Source organism: Myxine glutinosa, chromosome 1 (genome assembly GCF_964187855.1).
Source record: "Myxine glutinosa chromosome 1, kmMyxGlut1.1, whole genome shotgun sequence".
Lineage (NCBI taxonomy): Eukaryota > Metazoa > Chordata > Myxini > Myxiniformes > Myxinidae > Myxine > Myxine glutinosa.
This window is the reverse complement of record NC_136261.1, coordinates 406,789,050-406,812,160: the sequence shown is the minus strand read 5'-3', so window position 1 is coordinate 406,812,160 and position 23,111 is coordinate 406,789,050. Positions and strand designations below refer to the sequence as shown.

Genomic DNA, 23,111 nt, shown 5'->3' with positions numbered 1-23,111 from the left:
GCGGCGAATGTCGTGGGCAAGTTCCCCGATGGCTTCCTGGGGCTTGCGTTTTCGCAGCGCGAGCTGAGCTTTAACAAGCTCGCTCTGCTGTTCTATGCCGAATCGATTAATTAGGGCGTCGCGGAGGGCTGGCAGGGTGAGAGCACCCGCTGGTAATGCCGTCAGCACCTCCGCCGCCGCGCCGCGCAATGCGGCCACCAGGTGTACTCCACCTTCGTCCTCACCCCAACCGTTGCCCTTACACACACAGTCGAACTGCGCCAGGTACGCGCGTAGATCACTCTTGCCGTCATACGGCGCGAGTGGGACCTTGTGGGACCACCTCGTATGTGAGTCGTTGCCCGCCTGCCGGACCCCGTGCGTCGCCCCTTGCGGGGTCAGCGCGGGGCCGAACCGGCCGGGCCCCCACAGTACACTACCCCCAAGGGGCTCTCGTGCCTCCCCGGTCCCTCCAACAACTACCCCTGTTGGTGTCGATGCATGGGTCACACCTCCGCAACCCGCTACCCATTCCATACCACCACCACCACAACCTTGCTCACCCACACCTCGCACCTCTCGTTCCATACCCTCCGGACCAGCCATACACCTCACTCTTGGCCTCTCACGAACATCCGGGTCTATCTCGACCCCCAAGCTTATTAAATCACCTGGCGCATCATACGCACGACCATATTGGTCACCACTTACACCGGGTCCTCTTTCTCTTCGCTTCTCCTCCATCACCTGCGAATCCCTCATCCGGTTAATGAGCACATCATCACGATCCGAACACAGACTCTGGACCAATTCTTTTACCTCCTCTTTTATCTCTTTCTTATCCTCTCTCCGTCGCTTTTTAATTTCGCTCACCCCTTCTTCCACTTCTTCTAATTTTTGCTTCATCTCCTTCATCTCTTCGTGCGCCCCTTTAAGTTCTTCCTCTAACTCCACTTTATTTTTTTCTATGTGCTCCCGCACCTCCCGCTCTTTAACCTCCATTACCTCTACCACCTTGTCCATTTTCCTCGTCAGGTCCTCATGTACCGTCTGACACTCTTTTTTAATTACCCCTACGTCCTTTTTCATCTCCTTCTGTGTCGATTTTAAACCCTCTATTACCGCTGTGTTCTTCTTTACCTGGTCCCCCAACTCCTTTTGTCCCACTGTCAGTTGTTCTACTCCCAGCGTCAACTCCTCTATACCACCTTGCAATTTTACAGTCCCCTTTCTCACCTCTTTCTCCATGCGCTCCTTACAGTGCCTCACCTCCTCGCGCACTCCTCCGACCTCCTCACTCACTCCTCTTCTGATCTCCTCTCCCATCACTTGCATCTCCTGCCCAGATGCCACCCTCATCTGCTCCATTTCCTCCCTGTGAGCATCCAGTTTGGTTTCTACCCCCATTCTGACCCCCTCTATCTGCTGCCCCATTTGGTTAACTTCCCTTTCCGCTTGGTCCCTCATGTCCCTCAATTTGCCTTCCATGGTGTTTTCTAACCCCTCTAACCCTTTTTGCATCCCTTCCATTTGATTCTCTTGAGCGGCCATTCTGTTTTCTACCCCCGTTAACCCCTCCTGTATTTCCCCTAATCTATCGTCTAATTTCCCAAATTTCATGTCTAATCCCTTAAAATTATTGTCTAATCCCTTAAAATTATTGTCTAATCCCTTAAAATTATTGTCTAATCCCTCACTGGTACCCCTCGCTTCGTCCCTCATTACCCCCATTTGCTCACTCTGAGCCCTCGCTTCGTCCCTCATTACCCCCATTTGGTTTCCCAACCGCTCACTATCAGCCCTCATTCCCATCATTATTCTGCTTTCCATTTCTTCATTATTCTTGTCCATAAGGGCCTTCATTTGCATAAAAAACAAATTCCAATCCACCGGGGGCGCTGCCACGGTCGCTGGCGCGGTGATCAGCGAGGCGCCATTTTGCGCGCCCGCTTCTTCGTGCGTGACGGCGCTATTTTGCGAACCTGCCGCCCTCACTGCTTCGCTCTCCTCCTGTCCCTCATTTTGGTCCTGGATCGACCCTACCTCACTCTCCTTTACCGGACCCCAGCTGTCTTGATCCGCCATAGCGCGACTTTCAAAATTCGGTTTTTATTTTTTTTATTTTCGTAAAACAAATTGAAATTTCGCCGTTATAATTTCGCGCGGGAAACGCGCTCCGAATCGATTTTCCCTCCCAAAATTTGGGCCTAACTAATTTAGTCCCGGGTTCGAATTCCACTCCTCGACACCAATTGTTACAGATACGACTTTGATGGTATGGTGGGCCGAGCGGGATGGCCGCCGTATCCGTACAAGTTACCCCGATTGCACCCGGGGTTGACTAATCGCGCTATGCTAGACCAATGAAGGAAAAAGAAGACACCCGGCTGGGTTATAATGACACAATACGACACCAGGGATACGGTTCTCAAAGGTTGTTATTACAATTGCGGAAGGTTTAGATTACAGGGACAAGAGGGAAACATAGGAAGGTGGGCACTTAAACACACTTATATTATCCCCGGACAGACGACAGGTAAACGCGGGACCAGGCTCACTCACACGGGGTTTGATGGCCAGGAAAGCGGCAGTCGATGGCTCAGGTGCACCTGGCTCAGGGACAGAATCACGTACGGTGGTGTCCAGCAGATGCGGGGAGGTCGCTCAGCGCTCGGGAGGGTGGCGTCTTGTCCTTCCAAGCTCGGGGCGCATCTCACGTCACGTCCGGCGCGGGGCCGCGTATATCCGGCGGGGAGTGACACGCCCTCGGCTCGTTAGCGCCGCCCCAGATGGCATCGGCCCATGGCTTCTCATTGGGTGCGGGGGTTACCGGCTCCGCCCTTGACGAGGGGCCGACAGGGAGCCCCTTCGTGGTAACCCCGTGGAGCGCGTGGTCAATGGCGGCTAACCGAGCCGGAAGGAGGACGCCCACTCCCCATGCCGTCACCGCGCCGCCCCCCTCTTTTGTTGTTGTTGTTGTAGTTGGCGCTTCTTCATGGGGAAGAGATGCGGAGAGGTATGGGGAGGTCCTAAACTTCCTAACAGGTGCCATATAATCACATTCTGGTGCAACGAAGAGTCATAATTAATGGAAACAAGTCCTTAACTGACATAGATTAAGAATAACTAGCAAGATGTCCTATAATTGTCTACGTGTGGTGCGGGGGACCTGGGCACGACATTTAATGGGGGGATGAAGGGGAAGATCGGCTCTAATGGGTGTTGTTTACAGACAATGGGACTAGGGAATGGGGTAAGGGAGAGTTGGGGAGTATCGGAGAAAATAGGGGAATATTTACAAGCGGATATGGAGGCCAAATTCCATATTCGCAACATTATATATATATATATATATATATATATATATATATCACTGTAAGAAATAGTAGAAACTCCACAGTACGAGCAGGGCGTCTCATTTGCATTGAATAAATAATCGTTAGATTAAATAAGACGCGGATGTAGCTTCAGGACGTCGATCTTTAATTGTCGACAAGCTTTCGACCAACAAAGGTCCGCTCCTGAGTCTACAAAAACAGCAGGTATGTATATCAGTCAAGTATGTATAGTGATGTGTGTAAGATGTGTGATATGTGTAGAAAATGCATACAAAAGGAAGACACACGCCAAAGTTCACTCACCGGCCCCAAGTTCAACGGATGTGAAGCACACCTTCCAGTTACCGTTTGCGTTACAGTTCTGGTGCACGTGCATATACAAATATAGAGATATACATACATAAACACACAAGCATATATTCATATACCATTTATATTCATATAATATATTTATATATTTATATAAATGACATATAAAGGTAGATTTGAATGAATGAATGAATGAATGAATGAATGAATGAATGGGTTACGGTTAACAATTTGATTGGGTTGATGTAGGAACATGCTTTAGTCATCAAAATTTATGCCATAAGGGATTTTTGTCCGAAGTTTGTGTATTCAAAAGGACTCACGTTTCAGAATCGTGGTGTATGATCGATTTGTGATTGATTCAATGGCAGAGATTTGAATGTCATTTATAGAGTGATCCGGTTGATTAAAGTGTATCGTGTAAGGTAGAGATTTGCCCTGACTGGTGTGGAAGTTATTGATTTCTGACCGGGTGTTATTAAATCGTGTGTAGAGTGTATTCTCAGTTTTTCCAACATATTGTTTGGTGCACTTTTGGCAAGTGATTAGGTATATGACCCATGTCGATTTGCAGTTCATATAGGAGGTGATGGGGAATTTTTGTCCAGTGCTAGAACTACAGAATTTGTTTCCTTCTAGTAAATGCTTGTGAATAATGCATTTGTTTGCTGTGCATTTATAGAAGCCAGGGATCCTAGTTTGTTTGTTGTGGGGCTGTGGGTGCTTTGCTTTTACCAAGAGGTCCCTGAGTGTCCGACCACGTCGAAATGATGTTAGTGGAGGTTGAGGAAATGTGGTGCCGAGTCTGTCTGACTGATGGAGGAGAGGAAGGGCCTTATTCAGAATACTTGGCAATTGGGATGAGGTAGCAGAGTAGGTGGTTACCAGTGGGACACGGTTAGTTGCAGGTTTGGGTTTGTAAGTCAGAAGGTCTGCTCTCGGTATGTGTTGTGCTCGGGTTATTGCTTCTTTCACAGAGTGAGGGTCATAGTTTCTTGCAATGAAGTGTGTTTCTAATTGGCAGAGAGAAGTTTCTTCTGTATATATTAGTCCTGCGGCATAGCAGACCAATTGTTCAAATTGTTCTAAAAGCACCAAAATTGGCACACATGTAGATTAATATATTCTAAACATTTTTGGATATGGAGGCATTCAAGATTAGCCCTGTGGAAGATATGGCGGCCATTGTTCAAAATGGCCGCCATTTACCATTAGCGTCATTACATAGACTTCATTATGTGTCGTTAGTATGGTGCTAGATGGGCCAAAATTCCTTTTTTTTACATCAGAATTAACATCAATAAGTGTTTAACAGATATTTAGATGAATCTTCTCAAAAATGGCCCTCAAATTGCTGGCAAAATTGCAATGGAATGGTAGTCAAAATAATACACAGAGTACGGGGAGTTTACAGTATGGTCAGATTGTAGTTATATAGTCGACCAAAAGCCCAGTCTCTAGGCACAGTACTTACAGTTATACATTTATGGATAGATCTAATATAAATGAACAAATCTAAGTGGCTTCAAGAAGAGGACACAATAAACAGTTGCCAAGACAATAACTTTCAGTATTGTGTAATCCTGCAGTACATACATGTAATACAATAACGTAGATTTTGCCACACTATGTTAATTATGATTCTGAACTTTTCAAATCTGCTCACCAGGATTATGAATGTCTACAGATCATAATGTTGGCTAGCAAGTTTTCTGTCCTAATCTACTGGCATTCGCCTTCACAGAAACACAGACCAGTGCATTGCAGTGAAGCGTTCTTGCACTTGCAGCGGTTTCTGCAGCCTTTCTTGCATCCGCAAGACACCAGCTCATAGCAGGTCTTGGATGCCTCAGGGAGTGTGGTCCAGAGTGGTGTGTAGGCTCCTTTGTGTCGAGCACCAGCAAGTCCTGACTGTCCTCCTCGAAAGGGTTGCCCAGCTCTTCAATGACGGCCACGAGTGAGCGCACATCTCTGGCAAAAGTGTTCTGCACACTTGGTGTCTCCTCGTGGTGACGTGTCTCCTCTTGGTCGTGTGGATGCAGATTGAAGTCGTCAAATTCCACAATCACTCTAGCAACCTCTGGTCCGGCAACCATCCAGCGCCTCAGTGCAGTTGGATTGTCTGTGAGGCCGATGGCTCCTCCATCACCCTTGACATACGCGTTGTTCTGCTCATGTCCTTGGTCAATAGGGATTGCTGAAAAGATCCTCTTGGTCTTCTGGACTGTGAAGTGTCCGTTGCTAAACTCTGTGAAGACGTCTGGATGTTTGTTTGCCAGTTCTGCCATGTCCCGCAGATGCACTGGTATCCAGCGGGCATAGTTCGTGTGGTCTAGTGCGAAGAACCACGGAACCAGTTCTGTCAGAGCATCCACGTACATGCTAAAATTGGCTTCTCTCAGAGATCGCACATAGATCAGAGTGGACAGCTCCAGTGCCAAGACTGTTGACCAGTACTGAAACTGCGGGTAACTCTGTTCTCTCTGACTGCACCAGTCTTCGAAGCTTCCAGGGTGCTCATCATCTTCTGTATTGGTGGTGCTGTACTGGTCATAGGCACGCCGTTGGAGAATGTACAACGCAGCCGCTGTGACTTGGTGTGCTCTTCTGGTGCGTGTGACGTGAGCTGCTCGAAGAAATGAGTCTGCTGTTCCTGCAGTTGTGATCTCTGCTTGTACCAGTGCTTGTGTCCACCCACTTCCCTGCAACCAGTCACCCAGGGTCTTCAGTGCCGTCATCTCAATATGCAACCCCCCGAACATCACCACCAGTTGGTCTTCTCCATATGTGTCTGGCCACTTCCACTGGATCTGTTTTGCTAGAGTGAATAGTGGCTGGTCGCAAGTCAGAACTGGAGTTTGGCCTGGGTTGAGATGTTGAACTGCACTCCTGACTACATCAATAGAGTGTCTGATCATTGCCACAGTGTGAGCACTCTCCTGGAACAAGGGAAGCAGGGACGTTGGTGTGATGACTGGTTGCTTTGGATCTTGGTGCCTTGCATGGTATGCAGCCCATGATGTGTTTTCACAGGCCTCAACATCATCTTTGAGAACACTTCTCGTGTTCTCCAGCCACATATACTCATCTTCTATGTGCTGCTCAAAGTTGTGGCGTCTAAGAGAGGTCACAGAAGTAGCTGGGATCGTTTGCCCTTTGACAGAGGAAGCAACAGGACGTACATCCGTGTAATATTCTGGTAGAGGCTCAACCGTCTTTGATCCAGTATCACGCCCAGTGAGAGCAATGCTACGATCCACTCCCTCATCTGCACACGTTGGGTGTTGCAAAAGCGAGATTCCTGTTCCATGGAATGAATTCTTGGCTGTGGTGGCACTTGGGTTGTGGTCAATGTTGTCCACAGCCGCAGTTGTGAACACATTGCCACGCAGGGTAGGCGGGCAGACCACTTGCTCTATGCGGTACAGCTGACACACGCTGTTTCCCATCTGGGCAGAAAGACGCAGGACTCTGTCATATGAGATGCTTAGGCCCAGAGAGAAGAGCTTGTCCACAAGTCCTCTCTTGCGTGTTTCAGCATGCAGCATCAGCCCAACATAGGTTGGAAGAGGAGTTTCTTGAGACGTACTGTGTCTGACAGCTGGAGGCTCCTGTGTCTTGGTTGCTCCCTGCTTCCGACTTTGCTTGACACTGTTGAACTTGAGAAGCTGCGCAATGGAAAGAGCTGCTTGTGTCGAAGAGGAATGGCTTTGGTTCTTGATGCTGGGGCCATCCAGCACCATATTTACCATTGCAACTAGTACGTTTGGCACAGAGTCCTCCTGACAACCGCCCGGGAATGATCCACGGAATCGGTCAGTGTCTTCAAACATATCTCGACGAACTATCTGTGCAGCACGCGCAAGGTGAACTGCCTCAGTGTCACAGTCTTGCTCGCAGGCTTTGCCTAGCGCTTCACCAATGTCGTCATCAAACGCTAGTAGAACATCTCGGCCTTTGCTCTGGGATCTCAGGCCTGGTAACTGGGCTAACAGGCGCTCTTTCAGCCTTGTGCTATTAACTTTCTTGCACAAAGCAACCCCGAGCTGTTCCATTCTTGTCGTGTATAGCTTTGCAAGATCTGCGAGTCTGAAGACTGGGGCGGTGCCCTCTTCTAGGTGGGTTTCCTCGATATACAGGACCAGTTCAGCCAGTACGATTCTTGACATCACACCTTCATGGTCAGTTTTCTGCTCGGCTTCTACAGTGGTCTTTGCACGATAGTAAAGAGCCAACAAACACTTGGAATGGTACTTGGCCTCCAGAGCCACCATATCACCCATGCTGAGCCTGGCCATGAGTTCATTGTCCCCAGCTTGCGCTGCACACTTCCGTACGCGTGTGTCCACCTGGAAGGTTGCTACTTCATGTAGGGTCTCTGTGCCAGACTTTCCACAGAAAAAGCAGGAGGTGCCGCTGGTAGTGGCTTCTGAAGAGTGTGTTCTGGCGTGCTTGGCTGGGACATTGTCAGTACTACCAAATGCTGAGCTGCTTGCGATGAGTCTCTTCTCTGCTCTTCGTAGCATTGTGTTATTGTATTGGAGCATACATGTTTTATGCCACTTGGCCTGGTGGGCAACCATTGTCGCCTCAACACCTTGTCCTTCATCTAGTCTCTGTAACTGAACAGTTCTTGGCAGTTTCCCTAGTTCATCAAACTTGACCAAGTTTGCAGCCATTGTCGTGTATCCACTCCCAGGGTCTCGGCGTTTAGACAGTACTGGGCAGACAAGTGACTCTGTTGTCTCCTCTTAACATACAAGACACAGCTTCCAGTTTGTCTCAGGAGGTGTTGTGGGAGTACGTTGCTCAAAAGTATCGACCAGTTGGAACTTCTTTGCCATGGCTGCAGTCTGGAACAACGCGTCTCTGATGTCAGGTGGTGCTGCTGCTGCTGCTGTAATCCACCACCAGTTGAATGGTTATCAAAGCCTCACCTGCAAAGACACAAAACACCACCATGTTACCACAAGCTACTACTACAAGTACCATGACTATCAACACTATACTATTACTGCAGCCGCCGTCACTGCCACCACCGCTGCCGCTGCAAAGTAAAATTCATTTTTCTTGTAAAATGGTAGCCATTTTATTTGGTAAGCACACAAGTATGTGTAATTGTACAATACTTATCACCTCTAGCACACTTATCACCTCTAGCATCCACAAAAAGACAAATTATGGTACATATTCAATGACGCTAATGGTAAATAGCGGCCATTTTGAAAAATGGCCGCCAAATGTGCTACGGGGAGAATCTTGAATGCCTCCATATCCAAAATTGTTCAGAATGTATTAATCTACATGTGTGCCAATTTTGGTGCTTTTAGAACAATTTGAACAATTGGTTTCGTATTTTTTACTATGGCGCTGGGCTATATGTATATATATATATATATATATATATATATATATATATCTATATATATATATATATATATATATATATATATATATATATATATATATATATATATATATATATATATATATATATATAATCAACGAACATAACAGCGTGACGAGCGCTGTCCCGATCTCCTGTGGACCGAAGTCCTAGACCAAAGCGTCACCTCCGACCCAAAGGGTCTTCTGGAGGCTTCAGCCCGGCCACTCTGTCAACAGACAGAGATTTATTCATTGGTCCCCATTGGCTAAACATAAAGCAGAGCCGCCAATCCAGATTTCGGGCTTATTGACCCTCGTCAGGACAGCATACTGCAAAAAATCTAACCAATGAGGACCAAAATCCTCAAAATCCTGGTTTTGGTTTGCACTGGTGGGAACGATGGTCTGTGTGGCAGACAGGCTGTTGGTTCCTTGCGGGTTATGCGGTATTTACCGTGTGAGACATAATTCGTGGCTGGTGCTCACCATTAAAGCTAGGAGGTGCCTTGATCATATATATATATATATATATATATATATATACATATATATATATATATATATATATATATATATATATATATATATATATATATATATATATATATATATATATATATATATATATATATATATATATATATATATATATATATATATATATATATATATATATATATATATATATATATATATATATATATATATATATATATATATATATATATATATATATATATATATTTATATATATATATATATATATATATATATATATATATATATATATATATATATACTGAAACGCAAAAGAAACTTACCACCTTTGAAACCTTTAAATATCAACAATAACACTGCGTGTAGTAAATGTGTGAACTTATTTGTGGACAATAGTGTCCTCACTGTCAGACAAAACGGTCACGGATGGTCACATGAACCTTCAATGGTCACTTCATAGCACAGCTGTTGGACAGCCGTTTTGACTGTCAGTGATTAGCCAAGGGGTGCGGGCTGATTTTAATGAGCTGCACGTGATGTCTTGATATTGGCTTTAAAAAGGCCAGTGCAAAATGGGCATTTCAATCAACATGCCACGATTGTCAAGGGATCAACAGCAGCATGCCCTGGGCATGCTGCAAGGCGGACTGAGCTACCGTGAGGTTTGTTCTGCAGTACAGAACAGCACAGGGTGCAATGTCAGTCCCCTTTCAATAGCGTGTGTGGCCACCATTGTTTTGGATACAGGCAGTGCATCGTCGGCGTATACTGCCTACCAGTCTTTGGATGGATTGCTGCTGGATTCTGTCCCACTCAGTCCTCAATGTCTGAAGCAGCTCTGCCCGTGTCCTGGCCCTGCCAACTACGCGTCTCCCAAGCTCATCCCACAGGTGCTCTATGGGATTCAGGTCAGGGGAGAGCGCAGGCTAGTGCATGGTGCTGATGTTCTCGCCTTGGAGAAATGCAGTGGTAAAGCGAGCAGCATGGGGACGAGCGTTGTCATGCTGAAAGGTTCTCAATTCTGGGTGGTCTAGCAGGAATGGCAGCAGATGAGGTCGCAGGATGTTATCCACATACCACTGGGCGTTAAGATTCCCATCCACAACCACCAGTGGCGTCCTGTACCGGCCTGATATGGCGGCCCACACCATCACACTTGGGCCACCCCACCTGTTGGCTTGACGCACCAACAATTGGCATATCGCTCGCCAGTTCTTCTCCAGACACGCTCACGCCCATCAGGACTGTCCACACAGAACCTTGACTCATCGCTGAAAGTGACCGCGTTCCACTGCGCCAAGGTCCACCGCTGATGCTGCTGGCACCATCTCTGTCGGTTGCGGCGATGGGCAGCCGTCATCACGGGGCCTCTGTATGGTCTTCTGGCAGTCAGACCATAGTCATGCAGTCGTCTTCGTGCAGTATCATTGGAGATCCGTGGGTTTGCACGCCCTGGAGTTTCTGCCGCAGTGCGGGATGCTGGACGGAATCGATCCAGCAGGTGACTTCGGACCATCTGCCTGTCCTGCCTTGCAGTGGTGACTCTTGGCCTCCCTGATCGAGGTCTGTCATCTGCAGAGCTGTGGAGGGTGTCTCTGTCCACCAGGGCCGATATCGTCTGGTGTGAACAGCCAAGGCGACGTGCCACCTCACGGTAGCTCAGTCCACCTTGCAGCATGCCCAGGGCACGCTGCCGTTGATCCCTTGACAATCGTGGCATGTTGTTTGAAATGCCCATTTTGCACTGGCCTTTTAAAAGCCAATATCAAGACATCACGTGCAGCTCATTAAAATCATCCCGTACCCCTTGGCTAATCACTGACAGTCAAAACGGCTGTTCAACAGCTGTGCTATGAAGTGACCTTTGAAGGTTCAAGTGACCATCCATGACCGTTTTGTCTGACGGTGAGGACACTATTGTCCACAAATAAGTTCACACATTTAATACACGCAGTGTTATTGTTGATATTTAAAGGTTTCAAAGGTGGTAAGTTTCTTTTGCGTTTCAGTAATATATCTATCTATCTATATCTATCTATCTATCTATCTATCTATCTATCTATCTATCTATCTATCTATCTATATATATATATATATATATATATATGTATATATACATACATATATATATATATATATATGTATATATATATTGTTACATGCTCCTCCCCGACCCCCTGGTCACGGTGTACCTCCGAGCCCCGAGAGGAGCCACGGCAGAAAAATATGTTATTCCGTGTCAAAAATCAATATTGAAACCACACCAATGGTTATCAACAAAAAAATAATGTATTAACAATCACACAAGAATAACGGTACAACAATAATGGCAATCAGAAGTACAATCAACACATCTTATGATGGTACCATCAGCTAGGATAAGATAACTCACTGTGCTCCAAGTGAGTGAAAAGAACACTCCCCAATGTCTCTATAGCTCAAAGGTGATCCCTTCCAAGGAGTGTCAGAGCGAGATCAAATCGAAACCCGAACCCCGTTCAGAGGACGGGCCCGGTCACACTGCCAAAACAGCTCACAGGCGTAAGCGGCCGAAGCGGCATAAAGAGTCACCTGGTCCAAAATTGTGTCAGGCAAACTCACGGAGGACTGGGGATCCAAAGGCGCCCTCCAGGTATGAACGTTCACAGTTCACAGTCGGCAAAACGCAAATTAATCTTCAAACTCCGCATTGCACACACACATCCCAGATAGACGACTGTATGGTGAAAAAGGCTGATGCGAAGCAAAGACCTTTTGCGATGAGCCAAGCGCGAGTGTCAAAATGGCCGACGGATCGTACTTGAGTCGTCACGACCCGGTGATGATTCATCAGAATCCCAACGCCAAACCTGACCACGCAGGTTTATCAATCCCAGCGATAACACCTGTCACAGGAATTCCATTCAAGGAAACTCAAAGTTCACTCAAGACTTTCGTTCGGCAACGCTCGCTCCGGAGCTTGAAGCCACCAACTTCTTGTCCCACTTTTGCCCCGCCTTCGTTTCTCTCTTCCTCTTCTTCTTCTTCTGGCTCCTGATCCGGCTTCCTGTCTCTTTTTAACATGAATGCTTTTATCCTTTGCAAACAGTTCATGAACAATAAACCTTTTGAAGACAAGACCTTTGAAGACAGGTCTTTTGAAGACCTTTTGAAGACTTTTGAAGACTTTTGAAGATGAAGATATGAAGACATAGAATCAGAAATATTTCAAGTGGAGGAAAACCACAACAACGGAAGTGACGAATCCGTAACACTTCCCCCCCTCAAGAAAGAAAGTTTGAACATAGTGAAAACTTTCTTTGTAGGCAAAACTCTTTAAACAAACAAAAGTAAGCTCACCCCCAAATCATCAATTCCCGTGAGCAACGATAATCAATATTTCCCAAAAATAAAGCAACAAAATTTCAAACAACTTACAGGGATTTCCAAAGTTAATTCACTCTGGACAAAGCATCAGCAACAACATTGTCCCTGCCCTTTACATGCTCAATTTCCAAGTTGAACCCCTGCAAAGCCAATCTCCATCTCATCAACCTCTGATTTTTATTTTTAGTTTCTTTTGAATGAAGGTTAAGGGGTTGTGATCAAAAATCCAAAGGCAAACAAATCTATAGCACTTTTTCCGGGAGGCCGAGTTGAGAGCCAGGTTCCATGGTTGTTGGGTGGCGAGGCCTGGAAGTATTCACCACATGGGCGCCTTTAGGAACGTGGAGTTCATGGTTAATCCGTGTCGGAAAGTTCACTACATGGACGCCTTTAGGAACGTGGAGTTCACGGTTAATCCGTGTAGGAAAGTTCACTACATGGACGCCTTTAGGAACGTGGCGTTCACGGTTAATCCATGTAGGAATCTTGGCTCGGCTGCTCCGCAGCATTCAGTGCTTCAACTCTTCTTAACTTTCATAATAATCATGGTTGGACCGCTTGTCGCTGTAGTCACGTGAATAGTGGTCTCCTTCTCGGCCACTACCCTGATAATCATCCCTTCGGGAGCTGCCGTAACTCTGGGAGCCTCCATAGTAAGATCGACTGCGGCCACCACCCAAACTACTACTCCCACCCCAGGAGCCATAGCCACCCCTGAAACTAACTCCACATTTTCCTCCTCTGTGTAGCCCCCTTGACGCCTATGGCCTGCCTTCTCTACTGTTATGGTCCGACCCTCCAAATCCTTGCCATCCAAATCCTTTTCTGCATCTTTGGCGTCCTTTGTGTTTTCAAACGTGACCAAGCCAAACCATCTTGACTTTTGCGTCTCCCTGTCTTTTATCAGCAGCACTTCCAAGAGCGGTCCATATCTGCCGAAGACAGAGTCCAGAACATCTTCCTTTGTGTTGAAGTTCAGTCCACCTACAAAGAGCTTGCCAACACTGCCTCCATCTCTGACTTGTGTGTGCTAACACTTAGTTTCAGGGTACTTCCTCTTCTCGTCAGGGTGCTTCCTACTCATAACACGAGTCGCGGTACAGGATGGAAAGATACCCTGAATCTCCTGCTCTAACTGTGCGGTGTTATTTTCCATACTAGGCTTTTCAACAAACATCAGGTTACCAGAAACGTGACCACCGGCCAAATCATTCCCGATAACAAAAGATACTCCCTCTACAGGAAGAGTGGCTTGTAAACCTACGGTGACCGGTCCTGACACCAAATCAGACTCTAAATGGATGACATGAAGTGGAGCTTTAACACAGCCACCAACCTCCTGTAAACGAACACTAACACCAGTTGCCGTCTTCCCTGACAATGGCAACATGCCCTCAAGCATCAAAGATTGATGTGCTCCTGTGTCCCTCAACACCCTAACAGGTCTCTGGTTAGTCAAGTCTCCATCCAGTGACACAAACCCCTGTGAAATAAATGGTTTGTAACCCTTTTGAGGGCGATTTCTCACATTTGCCAATGCATTCGGAGTTGTACTAGTCTGACTCCACTCCTGATTTTTCCTTTCCAGGGCATAACAGTGGGATATCACGTGTCCAGGTTTCTTGCAAAAAGTGCAAGTAGGCCCGGAGGAGAAACTCGTGGTTTGCCTCGAGCCCCCCGGAAGATAGGTCTGTCTTGGAACTGTAGTCTTCTGATCCCTAAAAGTCGCGGTATCAGATTTGTCCTCATAGTCCTCTCTAGGCCGCCCCCATGAATTTTTGTTCTCCGCACCAGATGTACCATAACTCCCCTGGCTAATTTTAGGCGAGAAGTTAGGTTTGTGGAACCCCATCCTGTGTGTCAAGGCATAGTCATCTGCCACGGTTGCTGCCTCATACAACTCTGGTACCTTCTTTTCCCCGAGATGTACTTTAATGTCCTCGTGGACACACTGTTTGAATTTTTCCACCAGGATCAATTGTCGCAACAGTTTGAAGTCTTTCCCAACCCCTTTCGAATCACACCACCGATCAAACATGGTTTCCTTCATTCTGGCAAACTCCACATGGGTCTCACTCTCCCTCGTCCTGGCATTCCGGAATTTTTGCCGGTAAGCTTCAGGGACCAATTCATAGGCTTTGAGAATGGTTTTCTTCACTATCTCATAATCTGCAGATTGGTCAATTGGTAGAGCCGAAAAAATATCCTGAGCTTTACCCACCAGAACACTTTGCACGAACATGGTCCAGGACTCCTCAGGCCATTTTAGCATTCGAGCCACTTTCTCAAAGTGTAAAAAAAATTGCCTACCTCCTTTTCATTGAAGGGTGGAACCAGCCTCACATGCCTACCAACATCCCAGGTGTTCTGACTAGTTGTCGAACGAGCCGGCATGGATGTTCCCTCTCCCCGTTCTTCCATTATTTGCAGCTCCTTGAGTTTAAGTTCTCTCTGGCACTCCATGTCACATTCCTTTAACTCCCTTTCGGCTCTTCTTTCCTCTGCTCTTTCCTTTTCTCTTCTTTCTTCGAGTTCCCTTTCAACTCTCCTTTCCTCTGCTCTTCTCTCCTCGAGTTCTCTTGAAGCTCTCCATTCCTCTGCTTTTTCCTCTGCTCTTCACTCCTCGAGTTCTCTTGCAGCTCTCCTTTCCTCTGCTTTTTCCTCTGCTTCTCTCTCCTCGAGTTCTTGTTCCTGTCCTGCTCTTTCCTTTTCTGCCTTCCTTTCCTCTGCTTTTAACCTTTCCTGGCTCTGCAGTTGCATCTCCAGTTTCCGGAGATCCACATTTTATTTTTCTTCGGGTAACCAATCCAAGGCTACCTCTGTCCATGTGCCCTGTCCCACCAGAGATTCTATCACCAATGTCTGCATCTCTGCATCTCTGCTTTCTTCATATTAACTCGGACCTCCAAGTTAAAATGCCTGGCCAATATCAAGAGTTCCGATTTTTTTAACTCTTGAAACTGTGCCTCATTAGGGGACGCCGCAAACTTTCCTGCGTCAAACACCATGGTGACTATCAGTTAACACCTGTTAACTTTCACACAAAAATTTCCAAATTTTTGAAAAATTTGGGAATGTTAGTAAAATTCCAAATTTGGGAATTTGGTGAATGTTAGGGAATTCTATCCCGGACGAATTATCAGGGTATTTAATCCCGGACGAAGACCCAATTTCGAGCCCCCGAGTCAATTGGACGAGCCCCCAATTTCTGTTACGTGCTCCTCCCCAACCCCCTGGTCACGGTGTACCTCTGAGCCCCGAGAGGAGCCACGGCAGAAAAATATGTTATTCCGTGTCAAAAATCAATATTGAAATGACACCAATGGTTATCAACAAACAAATAATGTATTAACAATCACACAAGAATAACGGTACAACAATAATGGCAATCAGAAGTACAATCAACACATCTTATGGGGGATAAGATAACTAGGATAAGATACCATCAGCTAGGATAAGATAAGGTACCATCAGCTAGGATAAGATAACTCACTGTGCTCCAAGTGAGTGAAAAGAACACTCCCCAATGTCTCTATAGCTCAAAGGTGATCCCCTCCAGCGAGTGTCAGAGCGAGATCAAATCGAAACCCGAACCCCGTTCAGAGGACGGGCCCGGTCACACTGCCAAAACCACAGGCGTAGGCGACCGAAGCGGCATAAAGAGTCACGTAGTCCAAAACCGTGTCAGGCAAACTCACGGAGGAATGGCAATCCAAAGGCGCCCTCCAGGTATGAACGGTCACAGTTCACAGTTGGCGAACCGCAAATTAATCTTCAAACTCCGCGTTGCACACACACATCCCAGATAGACGACTGGATGGTGAAAAAGGCTGACGTGAAGCAAAGACCTTTTGCGATGAGCCAAGCGCGAGTGTCAAAATGGCCGACGGCTTGTACTTGTCGCTACGATCCGGCGATGATTCGTCAGAATCCCAACGCCAAACCTGACCACGCAGGTTTATCAATCCCAGCGATAACACCTATCGCAGGAATTCCTTTCAAGGAAACTCAAAGTTCACTCACGACTTTCGTTCGACAACGCTCGCTCCGGAGCTTGAAGTGACCAGCTTCTTGTCCCACTTTTGCCCCGCCTTCGTTTCTCTACTCCTCTTCTTCTTCTTCCGGCTCCCGATCCGGCTTCCTGTCTCTTTTTAACATTAATGCTTTTATCCTTTGCAAACAGTTCATGAACAATAAACCTTTTGAAGACAATAATAGTACATAGAATCAGAAATATTTCAAGTGGAGGAAAACCACAACAACGGAAGTGACAAATCTGTAACAATATACATACATATTGTTGCGGATTTGAGAATCCTTTGTTGTAAATATCACCCTCTGTAAATAGTGTAATGATCTTTGTAAATACCTCCGTTAAGTGTAAAGGTCAAAGGTCGTCCCCTTAGTTAATCCATCGCAAGCATGTAGGCCACCATATACCCTTCTAAATAGTTATTTCTTGTTCTATGTAGTTTAAGGCTCTGTTTCCCACTAGTTGACCCTGCATTGCACCGAATTGAAATAAGATAGATCCCTCCGACACCCCCATGGCCTCTTCAAAGCGCCATTACGGCGGCGTTCGCCACTACTGCTTTGGGCGGTTTTCTGCGGCGTTCGCCACTACTGCTTTGGGCGGTTTTCTTCACCCCAAGACTCCATTACGCACGCGGTCAACTCGGGGGAGAAGGGCGTGGCCGGCCCATCATCTTCAGGAAGTGGAGCCAGGAAGCCCTTGCGCCCAACCACGACTCGGTGGGCACGGCTTGGTAAGGTGTGGTCATGGCTTGGTAGGGCGTGGCTATATAACCCGTGGGGGGAGAGCCCCCACCAGCAGACGATTGAGGCAGCAGATGACCGAGGGAGCCCGAGGCGTGCAGTGACAACCAGCCCCTGCCGCGTGCAACGAGAATACGTGTGCCTACCGCCGCCTTGCTCGCTTCCAGCCTGGAGAGGATCTGCTTGCTGTGCCGCCCTGCCAAACCTTCCAGCCTTGTGGTCCCACCTTCCTCTCCCTCCAGCCAATCCAATCTGCAATTCCCTATTCGTGTGAGTGAGTTGGTTCTGTCTGTATTGTCCTGGGTATAAGTAAGCTTGTATAAGTTAATATTTGCACTGTGTCTCCCTCTGCTTCTGTCTTTATTTTCGTATTTTTCCTTCATCCTTTGTTTCTTTGGTCTTGTACATAATAGTTAGTAATAAATCCTGTTCTTCCTACCTTGCCTTCTTTCCTTTACATCCGTTTCGTTTTAGTGATTTCCCCATTGAATACCTGTGGCACGATTTGGTCAACGTTTAGGATCGGGTGTAGTATTGCTAATGGTTCGAGCCGCGGCTGCTAATCCGCTCGGCAAATAACATCTTGTCCGTGGTCTCAAACGAGGTTGCTCACCTGCCTCTCTGGAGGGAGCTGGGCAGCTTCAGGACTCACGTCGGTCAGTCGCAGACAAGGGGATTAATTCCCCCCTTGGTAAGGGGAAAAGGGGCGGACGTTGAGATCCGTAACAATATATACATATATATATATATATATACACATACATATATACATACAGTATATATATATATATACACATACATATATACATATATATTATATACATGCATATACACATACATATATACATATATATATATATATGTATATATATATATATATATATATGTGCCATTCTCTAAACTTCAGAAAATAACATTGGCTTTACCCAGCTGGGACCCACATATAGTCCAGTTCAGCTCACCTACCCGACGAACCCATGTGGGTCCCCGCCAGCTTTGTAAGGTGGGTTATGATGTCAAAGTGTGTCGTTCTAGTTGTAGAATCGCATTGGCAGCCCAGATGAGACCCATGTGGAACTCAGTTAAAAAACACACCCAGAACCCAAGCCCAGCTCAGTCCATAAAAACCACCTATTTCCCAACTGGGCCCCAGCTGAACATGCTGGCTGGGCTGTGCCTAGTGTGAAAAGTGCATATGCCTTTGATCTGCAATATCTGGGGGGTTTTGTCCTGACCCAATTATAAACCATCAGATTGGTGTTTTACTGTCAGAGCAGCACATCACAAAGTGCACTCACTGTTCCTTGGATGTGCATTAAGCTGGGTGTCCCATCTTCCAGTATTAGTTGATGGATGTTCAAGTTATTTTGAGAAAAGTAGGTGACTTATCGCTGGCACTCGGGAACAAATTGCAAATCCCTGTGAAAAACACTTTCAGTTGAATATCAGGGCTCATATTCTGCTGAGGTGAGTCTGTCCGTCCGTGGGAGTGGCTTCACCCATTGAGGGAGTGGCTACACCCGTTCTGGGAGGGGCTTCAAAAACAAATCTCCACCATTTTGTTTTCCTTGCATATCTCAGAGGCTACATTGGCCTATGGTGTCCATTTGAAGACTGAATCAGTGCGTCTTCTGTCACAAGTTACCCTTTGGAGAAACAAAGGTATCTGTTGATTACAAGTCATGCAAAAGTCATCTTTCCTCCTTCCACCCCAAGGCCGTATGCAGGTACAATTGTTATTTTGCGCATACTGCTGCAGTACTAGTACAGTACAGTATTGAGCTTTTGTAAACACCCCCCTTTTTTAATGACATAATCAATTTACAACTCCCCCTTTTTATGCCTCCGCAGACGAAGTCGTCAGAGGCATTATGCTTTTGGGTTGTCCACCCGGCTGTCTGTCTGTCCGTTCTTCCGTCCGTCCGTCCGTCCGTCTGTCGGTCAGTCCCATTTGGTAAAAATTCTGTGACCAAGCTAACTTGTGAACCAGTCATGGGATTTTCATCAAACTTTGTATAATTAAATAAAATGATGCAAAGATTAAATGATTCGATGATGGGGTCAAGAGGTCAAAGATCAAAGGTCGTGTTAAGGTACAATCATTTTGTTACCGCGATAACTTAAGAACGGCTGAAGGGATCAAAGTCAAACTAAAGTACAGGTGTGTATAATGATGAAAAGATGATACAGGTATGTGTAGCGATGAAACTGACTCGATCTTGATGTCAAGAGGTCAAAGGTCAGAGGTCATGTTAAGTACAAAATTATGGTGCGGCACCCACTTGTGAACTCGTGATTGAGTGATTGGATTTTGAACAAGCTTAGTGTGAGTATATATGATGCAAACATGAGCTGATTGTATTGTGACATCAACAGGTCAAAGGTCAGAGGTCATGTCAGGTTAAAATGGGATACGTGAGAACAGCAGAAGGGATTTTAATGATACTTGGTACAAGTATGTATAATGATGTAATAATGTTGGTGTAGGCATAATCGGTCAATGTCGCGACGTCGATGAGTGTCGCTCTTGTTTGTAACGGTACATTCCACACTTGGAATCAGGAAACGGGTAAAGTGAAACACTCCCAAACTTCTCGGACGTAAGAATCGAACATCAAAAGTCAGAGTTGAACATCAAAGTCATGTATAATCATTGTTACGGCCAAAGTTATTGCTACGTTTGTGGGGGTAGGGATGCAATGCCAGAGAGGAGGTGGAACTGTATCGATTACAAAGGACCGTGGATGTGTAGGAGACATTTCGATGTATATAAGCAGGGAAAACTGTGAGCTTAAGAGGGTTTACGTGTCACCACAGGGAGGGTGGTTTTGTGTTCGTTAAATAGCGCTTAAGGATAATTCCCAGTATGTTATTGTCTCCTGTAATTTTCCCTCATGTGTTTTTACAACTACCAGGCTGCCATGCAAAACCCCGTAACCAACAACAACAACATCAACAACAACAACAACAACACGAATCGTCCATTAACCAACCATAACCGACACCATTTCCGAGCAGAGCTGAACGTTCTTGTAATGGTCAATTAACCCTGCCCACCAATCGAGCAATGAAAAAGAGCATGCCCCAAGCTTCGTCATTCGTCGAGCCCGAACATGGAGCGATTGGGTGGAACTCGGCGATTGGTCGGGGTGGCGTTGGTGTGACATCAGAACGAGAAGGTTTGAGCTTGGGAGAAGAAGATTCTGTCTCTCTCTCTCAGGCTGACTTTCGTTGTGGGCAGTCACGCCTTGTCTCGGGTGTGCTTGTGAGGAGAATTGTGGAGTTGGGGGAACCTTTGCAACGTTGGAGTAGGGGGTGTTGGTTAAAGGTGGTGCTCTTCAGAGACGAAGGAGGTCGCGAGCAAACCAAAGGAGGCTATCATTCCTTTGGTTTGCTCGGGTTCAACGACCAGAAAGCTCCTACCCGCCATTTGGGACGCAAAGCTAAATGCCGGCTGGCTTGAAACGAAAAAATGTATTTTATTTTATCATTCCCCTTGTGTGTTTTCGTGTCAGCAAGGAGGGTCCCTCAAAGTAGCAATTAGATACAGTCACGTGAAAAAGTAAGTACACCCCATGTAAAGTTTTGACTATTTCAACATATTTCAACATATTTCAAGATACAGCTATTTGATCTTCATTTCAACAATATTGACAGATAAAGGTGATATAATATAACAAATATCATGAAACATTTACATTTTGTAGTCCATTGTATAATTTAAATAAACATAAATGCAAATTTCGCATGTGGAAAAAGTAAGTACACCCTTGGCTCTAATAGGTGGTATTGCCTCCTTTGGCAGAAACAACCTCAAGTAGGCGTTTCTTATAACTGTCTACCAGTCTCTGAGATCGACTGGGAGAAATTTTTGCCCACTCCTCCATGCAGAATTATTTCAGCTGTGCGATGTTTGAGGGGTTTCTTGCATGCACAGCTCGTTTCAAATCCCCCCACAACATCTCGATGGGATTCAGATCCGGGCTTTGACTTGGCCATTCCAGAACCCTCCATTTCTTTCTTTTCAGCCATTCCTTGGTGGATTTACTGGTATGTTTAGGGTCATTGTCATGTTGCAAGGTCCACCTTTTGTTGAGCTTCAACTTTCCGACAGATGGTCTCACATTATCCTCAAGCACCCACTGGTGCAATGAATAATTCATCGTGGATTCTATGATGGTGAGCTGCCCAGGCCCTGATGCAGCATAGCTGCCCCAAACCATAATATTTCCACCACCATGCTTTACAGTTGTTATCAGGTTCTTGTGGTCAAATGCTGTTTTTGGTTTTCACCAAACATGTCTTCTGATCTTGTGGCCAAATAGCTACACCTTTGACTCATCTGTCCAGAGCACATTGTTCCAGAAGTGCTGGTCTTTACCTAGGTGTTCATTGGCAAACTTTAGTCTTGCCCTGATGTTTTTTCTGGACAGCAAAGGTTTCCTCCTGGCACACCTTCCATGTAGATCAAATTTGTGCAGCCTCTTTCTGATGGTAGACACATGCACTTTGACATCAACAGTGGCAATAGCTACCTGTAGGTCCCATGATGTCTTGGATTCTTATCGACTTCTTTCAGCACCTTGCTGTCTGGCCTGAACAAGTTGGCTGTTGTTTGGAATCTTCTCCACTTGTAGATGATCTTGCGGACAGTAGAATGATTGATTTCAAATTGTTTGAAGATCTTTTTAAATCCCTTCCCAGACTCGTAGGCATCTATAACCTTCTTTCTGAAGGACTCAGAGAGCTCTTTTGATCTAGGCATGGTGATGCCGCACACTTCAACAACAAAGAGCAAACCAAACTAAATGTTTGAGGTTTAAATAAGACAGGTTCCTCCAAGATCCTCACTAACGATGTTCTAATCATTTGAACCTGAGCTGATGCACCTGATTCTAATTTTAGGTATTTGAAGAAGTGATAAATGTAGGGGTGCACTTACTTTTTCCACATGCGAAATTTGCATTTATGTTGATTTAAATTATCCAATGGACTACAAAATGTAAATGTTTCATGATATTTGTTATATTATATCACCTTTATCTATCAATATTGTTCAAATGAAGATCAAATAGCTATATGTTGAAATATGTTGAAAAAGTCAAAAATTTACATGGGGTGTACTTACTTTTTCACGTGACTGTACCGCATTGTACCGAATCTCAACATTCTTTTTTACCGCATTGCATTTATTTTCCTTAACCTTCCAAAGATAGTGCACTAAATCTGTATTTAATTAGCATTGTAACATCCAGGTTCATGAATGATTGAGTATTGAGGTTTGGGCATTGGCCGTTTGTGCTCAACTTGCCATGTTAAGGTTGTTTATTTTTGGTGCCAAACGACCAATGCAACCTGGTGCTGTTGTTGTTGCTTCCCACGGTATCGTTTTGGTTTCTGTTCATAATCTTGACGATCAAGATTATTTATTGTTTTAACGAGCAGAGTACCCGCCCT

The 23,111-nt window shown here is 45.8% G+C and overlaps 1 long non-coding RNA gene across 1 annotated transcript in view; it reads left to right on the top strand.

Moving 5' to 3' along the window:
* Window positions 1-20,622, top strand: part of LOC137413347 (uncharacterized) — a 62,251-nt gene extending 41,629 nt beyond the window's left edge. The window contains exons 2-3 of the long non-coding RNA XR_010981668.2: window positions 19,506-19,594; window positions 20,570-20,622. This is a non-coding gene — a long non-coding RNA (uncharacterized LOC137413347). The remainder of the gene's footprint in view (window positions 1-19,505; window positions 19,595-20,569) is intronic.
* The last annotated feature ends 2,489 nt before the right edge of the window (window positions 20,623-23,111 follow it).